Here is a 7,391-nt window from a genome sequence, read left to right as displayed (position 1 = left end):
TTGCACAGCAAAGGAAACCATAAACAAGACCAAAAGGCAACCCTCAGAATGGGAGAAAATATTTGCAAACGAAGCAACTGACAAAGGATTAATCTACAAAATTTACAAGCAGCTCATGCAGCTCAATATCAGAGAAACAAACAACCCAATCCAAAAATGGGCAGAAGACCTAAATAGACATTTCTCCAAAGAAGATATACAGATTGCCAACAAACACATGAAAGAATGCTCAATATCATTAATCATTAGAGAAATGCAAACCAAAACTACAATGAGGTATCATGTCACACCGGTCAGAATGGCCATCATGAAAAAATCTACAAACAATAAATGCTGGAGAGGGTGTGGAGAAAAGGGAACCCTCCTGCACTGTTGGTGGGAATGTAAATTGATACAGTCACTGTGGAGAACAGTATGGAGGTTCCTTAAAAAACTACAAATAGAACTACCATACAACCCAGCAATCCCACTACTGGCCATATACCCTGAGAAAACCATAATTCAAAAAGAATCATGTACCAAAATGTTCATTGCAGCTCTATTTACAATAGCCAGGATATGGAAGCAACCTAAGTGTCCATCAACAGATGAATGGATAAAGAAGATGTGGCACATATATACAATGGAATATTACTCAGCCATAAAACAAAACGAAACTGAGTTATTTGTAGTGAGGTGGATGGACCTAGAGTCTGTCATACAGAGTGAAGTAAGTCAGAAAGAGAAAAACAAATACCATATGCTAACACATATATATGGAATCTAAGAAAAAAAAAATGGTCATGAAGAACCTAGGGGCAAGACGGGAATAAAGACACAGACCTACTAGAGAATGGACTTGAGGATATGGGGAGGGGGAAGGGTAAGCTGGGACAAAGTGAGAGAGTGGCATGGACATATATACACTACCAAATGTAAAATAGATAGCTAGTGGGAAGCAGCCGCATAGCACAGGGGGATCAGCTGGGTGCTTTGTGACCACCTAGAGGGGTGGGATAGGGAGTGTGGGAGGGAAGGAGACACAAGAGGGAAGAGATATGGGAACATATGTATATGTATAACTGATTCACTTTGTTATAAAGCAGAAACTAACACACCATTGTAAAGCAATTATACTCCAATAAAGATGTTAAAAAATTTTTAAAAAATTAAAAAAATAAAAGAAAGAACTTGTCTGAAGTCAGGCCACCAGGGAAATAGGCACAAAACCTAGCTAGCTTAATGCATAACAAGCTGTTCTAATCTTTGGACCATGAAACCTACACTGTACAAATAACCACCTCTGAGTGTTAATCAAAAAAATTCTGCCCCTAGGGTTTTAAAGTTGTCATGGTCCATGCAATCTGGTTTCTTTTTCCTTCTAATTTTAAATCCCATGGGGGCTTCATGTACCCTTTACCATAGATGAGATCTGAATCCAAAATTAAGCTAAGAGGGATAAAGTATATCAAAATCAGTGAGCTACAGAAGTTTCAAAGGTCTTCATAAAGATTGGTGAAGTTGAACTAGAGTCTTAAAAACACAAAATTAGTCAATGATAGAATAAAATTAGAAGCAACCTGTGGCGATCATCTACTTGGACTACAAACTCCCACATTTTTTCCTAGCTAGGAAGGTTTCAGTGACTATTCCTAATGAAATGTCTTCACATTGGTTCACGCAAAGATGAGATTTCATAAGTATTTACTACAAAATAAAAATGGGCAATAACTTACATAGGAATGAAACGGGCTCAGAATTCCATCTTGTGTCCCAGGATGAATCAGCTGTCCCCTAATTTTTTTTTTTTTGTTATCTATTTTTTATAGTACTGTGTGTATGTTAATCCCAAACTCCTAATTTATCCCTCCCCACCCTTTGCGCTTTGGTAACCATATGTTTGTTTTCTATGTCTGTGGGTCAGCTGTCAAGTTACTGCGAATTTTAATTTATTCAAGTTACTGTGAATCTTTCTTTGGCATACCTGGTGCTCTTTTTTGAAAAATTTATTTATTTATTTATTTGTGGCTGCATTAGGTCTTCGTTATTGCGTGGGCTTTCTCTAGTTGTGGCGAGCAGGGGCTACTCTTCGTTGTGGTGCGCAGGCTTCTCATTGTGGTGGTTTCTCTTGTTGTGGAGCACGGGCTCTAGACTCACAGGCTTCAGTAGTTTTGGCACGTGGGCTTCAGTAGTTGTGGCTCGCAGGCTCTAGAGCACATGCTCAGTAGTTGTGGCGCACGGGCTTCAGTAGTTGTGGCTCGTGGGCTCTAGAGCACAGGCTGAGTAGTTGTGGCGCATGGGCTTAGTTGCTCTGCAGCATGTGGGACCTTCCCAGACCAGGGCTCGAACCAGTGTCCCCTGCATTGGCAGGCGGATTCTTAACCACTGTGCCACCAGGGAAGTCCCAAAGGATATTTTTAAGTTGTAAAATCTGAAGGGAAATAGATCTGAGTCGTAAAGAAAATTATAAGAAATGCTTTTTTTGTCACAAGACGGCTTCCTCTTTGGTGAGCAGTATAGTGGCGTGACAAGGAGATTAAACTCTGGAGGTAGAGTGGGTTTAGACTTAGTAGCTATGTGACTTTTCTCAAGTCATTTGAACCTATGTGCCTCAGTTTTCCCATTTATAAAGTGGGGATAATGATAGTATTTACTTAGTGGGGGCAGTCGTTAAGATTAAATGAGTTCACGTGTATAAACCACTTACAACTGTATATATAGGTATGTATTTATGCATATATATATATAAATTTATATATATGTTATTTCTCCCCATTCTACCTAGTACTTATAAAATTTGATTGCCCTATTTGTCTACAAGGCTGCCTCGACTAATTATACTGAACCTTGTAGGTTTCCCAAGCACCTATGGTATATTTGGAAGAAAAACCATTTAATCTATAACTTTGGAGCTCAAGGGGGAAAAAATCAGGATTAGAAACATAGTTGTGAAATAATTAATAATAGTAACTATCATTTATTGATTGTTCATCAATATTCCAGGCTGTTCTAGGGACCTCCCTGGTGGTGCAGTGGTTAAGAATCCGCCTGTCAATGCAGGGGACACAGGTTCGAGCCCTGGTCCGGGAAGATCCCACATGCTGCAGAGCAACTAAGTCCATGCACCACAACTACTGAGCCTGCGCTCTAGAGCCCAGAAGCCACAACTACTGAAGCCCGTGCCCTAGAGCCCATGCTCTGCAACAAAGAGAAGCCACCGCAGTGAGAAGCCCGTGCACCTCAACGAAGAGTAGCCCCCGCTCACTGTAACTAGGGAAAGCCCATGCACAGCAACGAAGACCCAACACAGTCATAAATAAATAAATAAATAAAATATTAAATCACTTAAAAAAAAAAATTCCAGGCTGTTCTAAATGCTTTACATGTATTATATTGTATGACTCTTGTAACAACCGTATGGTGTAGGTATTTTATTATGCCATTTTATAGAGGAGGGAACTGAAGCACACATAGGTGAAGTAATTTGCCCCATGTCATGCAGCAGAAGTAACAGAGCTAGAATTTGAGCATTTTGGAGGTTCTAGACTGTCCTCCTACTACCAGACATCATATTATCATATTTATATATTATAGGTTGGGCTGATATTCAGCCAGTACAACAGAGTACAGCCAGACTGTCTGTCTGATTGGTTGATGCCCTCTTCTGATTTAGTTGGTGCTAGGATGATTCCATTGTTAACATATTATATCACTCCTGATTACAGGTGTAGTTGAAGCCACGGAAATGAATGAGATGTCCTGGGAAGTGTTCACGTAACAGGGAAGAGCCAAATCGGACTACACCTTGGATCTGTTTCTTTTACTTTAACCTTTGCTTTCCTCTGCTTTTGTTCACTGTCTCTACATAATGGCTTGCCTAGGGGAACCCTGCCCCTCTGCCTGAATGTTAAACCAAACTGCCTTTGTTCAGGGAAACATCCAGACCCGTTCCACCTGTGGATGGCTGCAAGAAAGAAGAAATTAACACACCCCCTCCCGGAGGCTGGCCATTCCAGGGGATATCTGCAAAAATTACGGCCTTTTTACTTTACTTCCTCATCTCCTGCCCCTCTCTGTGCTATAAAAGAAACTGGCATCCAAACCCGGATAAGATGGTTTTTCAGAGACACCAGTCTGCCAGCTTTCCGAATAAACACCTTCTATTCATTGGCCTGTCGTGGGTCGAGCAGAGCGAGCTTGGACTCAGTAACATTTATACGATATGAGAAAACTAGTATTTGAGCTCCATGAAAGACAGGGTCTTTTTTCTTTACTGCTCTGTTACCAGATTGGTTTTACTCAATCTATTGAATGAATGAATGAATGAATGAGAGGTGATAATCTTATAAAACACCAGTATTTCAGTGGTGGACAAAGTAAGAAATGCCTAAGAAGGAAACTGAGAAGAAGGAAACCAGGAGACAACAGGTCTTGGGTATCAAAGAGTTCCAAGAAGAATGTGGTCAAACACAAGAAGGCAAATAGACAAAAGAAGACAAAATTGAAGACAGCCCATTGGTGTCCTTAGCAAAGGCTTACAAAGGAATTGAGGAGCAGAAGATAAAGAAAGAGAATAATGAGTCTGCACTACTATTTCAAGAAACTTGGCTGGAAAGAAATGGTTGCATGAGAGTAACACATAATTGGAGAGTAGAGGGAGGGTTACCTTTTTTATCTGGCATTTAGAGTTTCACTAGTGACATTTTGAAAACTCTGCTGGCTCTTTAGGAACTCCCACAAAATAATTCTAAAGTTTATCTAGTTAAAGAAACATGTGAGAAAACCAAGAAAATTCTGAAAAAGAAAAAGAATAATGGGGGCAGGGTGGGCATCAATTGGGACATAGGGATTGATATATACACACTACTATATGTAAAATAGATAACTAATAAGGACCTACTGTACAGCACAGGGAACTCTACTCAGTACTCCGTAATGATCTATATGGGAAAAGAACCTAAAAAAGAGTGGACATATGTATATGTATAACTGATTCATTTTGCTGTACAGCAGAAACACACCATCATAAATCAACTATACTCCAATAAAAATTACTAAAAAAAAAGGGAAAAAAAGAAAAAAAAAGAAAAAGAATGATGGGGCATATCTCCTTGATCTCCTTTCTACTTTTCTATTCTAACTTTGCTTTAAAAATAGTTAATCCATCCTGTTTCTGACCATAATATATTATTCTTCAAGCTTGATTGTTTAAATACACCCACTATACCTATTTAATCTTATCAAGATTTCCACTTCAGTGACCTTTCTGACTTTTCCCAACCCACCAGCCCTCTTCGTTCTTCATTTTCTTTCTTATTCAGCTCAGAGGTTGACTCATCTGAAACTTTTGCCCCTCTGCCTCTTTTTATTGCTCCATCTGCCAAAATCCTAAAACTGGCTAACTATCAGCATCCTCCTCGCCAGCACCTTAGCAGCTCAGTTCAACGGGAAAAGTCCACACAATAGGGCAGATTTCTTTTTTTTTTGGCCACGCCATGTGCCTTGTGGGATCTTAGTTCCCCAACCAGGGATTGAGCCCAGGCCATGGCAGTGAGAACGCAGAGTCCTAACCACTGGAACGCCAGGGAATTCCAATAGGGCAGATGAAAGACTGTAAATGTATCACCAGCATCCCAAAGGGGCCCTTATAACTAAGGATAGTGAGTCTACTCGATTTCCCTTGTCAACCCCCTCTCCCCACCTTGGGTGTTAAGGGGGTAGAGGTGAGTGAATGTATTTATACTCTGGTAGAGGGAAAAGTCTAAGCATGGTCAAATAACAAAAATAAAACAATTTAGTAACCGGTTTGATGTCCTTTATTCAAGGGAAAACAAACAATGAACTGGGGGAATACAGTGCCTTTGAAGCAGGGGAGCCCTCTTTTCCAGGGAGGTCTAGGCAAGAGTGAGTGTTAGAAGCAGCAACTTGGAAACAGGGTATGCGTGATTGGCTGGGAGGTCAAGGGTTTCCTTGTAAGGCTGGCAGGTCCTATTTTCTCGGGTGAGGTAAGCTAAAGCTGAGTGGGAGGGTGGTGGCTGGTGGGTATTAGGTTTACTGGACAGTGGGGCATTTCCGGTTTAAGTGTGGGCTGAAAACTGAAGTGTTTTTTTTTTTTTTTTTAATTTTTATTTATTTATGGCTGTGTTGGGTCTTCGTTTCTGTGTGAGGGCTTTCGCGAGTTGTGGCAAGTGGGGGCCACTCTTCATCGCGGTGTGTGGGCCTCTCACTATCGCGGCCTCTCTTGTTGCGGAGCACAGGCTCCAGACGCGTAGGCTCAGTAATTGTGGCTCACGGGCCCAGTTGCTCCGCGGCATGTGGGATCTTCCCAGACCAGGGCTCGAACCCGTGTCCCCTGCATTGGCAGGCAGATTCTCAACCACCGCGCCACCAGGGAAGCCCGAAAACTGAAGTTTTGTGATGTGGACCATCCTCTATTTCTTGGGTCCCTAAATTAGGTCCTAGACCCATTTCCACTGCTGGGGGAGGTTCTCGCCCCCCCATACACACACACATACACACCACCAGACAATTCTTGGGACACCAGCTGCGTGTCCTACAATTCAATTCAATTATGACACTGTCTACCTGGAGACAGCATCAGATTCCACAGGCTAAGAGCTCAGTTCTACAAGACTACTTCCCACCCCTGTCCTTCAGACACCAATTGCAAGCTCAAATTACCTGCGCTTTTGACTGACTACAAATTAGAGGTTCCAGTGATCCCCTCTAACCTAGGACGCCAATCTCAAGTCCAGGTTGTCACTGATACTTCTGACTGACTGGCTATTATAAATCAGAAGTTTCTGGGAATTCCTTGGCGATCCAGTGGTTAGGGCTCTGCGCTTCCATTTGGGGGTGGGGTGCGGGGCACGGGTTCGCTCCCTGGTCGGGGAACTAAGATCTCACAAGCTGCACGGTGCAGCCAAAAAAAAAAAAAAAGGTTCCACAACCCGCTCCTCAGGTTCGATTAATTTGCTAGAGCAGCTCACAGAACTCAGAGAAATGTTTTACTTACTAGATTGCCGGTTTATTATATAAACCAGGAAAAAACAGATAAAGGAAATGCATAAGGCAAGGTATGGAGAAAGGGTATGGGGTGCCCATGCCCTCTCCCAGCGCCACCCTCTCCCCACATCTCCACCAACCTGGAAGCTTTCCAAACACTGTCCTGGATTTTTATTACAGGACTTCATTACACAGGCGTGATTGACTAAATCTTTTGCCATTGGTCCCCTCTCCCCTCCTAGAAGGTCCAAGGGTGGAAGAGAAAGTTCCAACCCTACAAACACAGGGTTATCTCCCTTGGCAACCAGCCCTATCCTTAGGCAACATAAGGACATTCCAAAAGTTGCCTCGTGAACATAGCAAAACACCTTTCTCTCTCTCATCACTTAGGAAATTACAAGGGTTTT

Source organism: Balaenoptera ricei, chromosome 10 (genome assembly GCF_028023285.1).
Source record: "Balaenoptera ricei isolate mBalRic1 chromosome 10, mBalRic1.hap2, whole genome shotgun sequence".
Taxonomy (NCBI): Eukaryota; Metazoa; Chordata; class Mammalia; order Artiodactyla; family Balaenopteridae; genus Balaenoptera; species Balaenoptera ricei.
Note: the sequence above shows the minus strand (reverse complement) of the source record.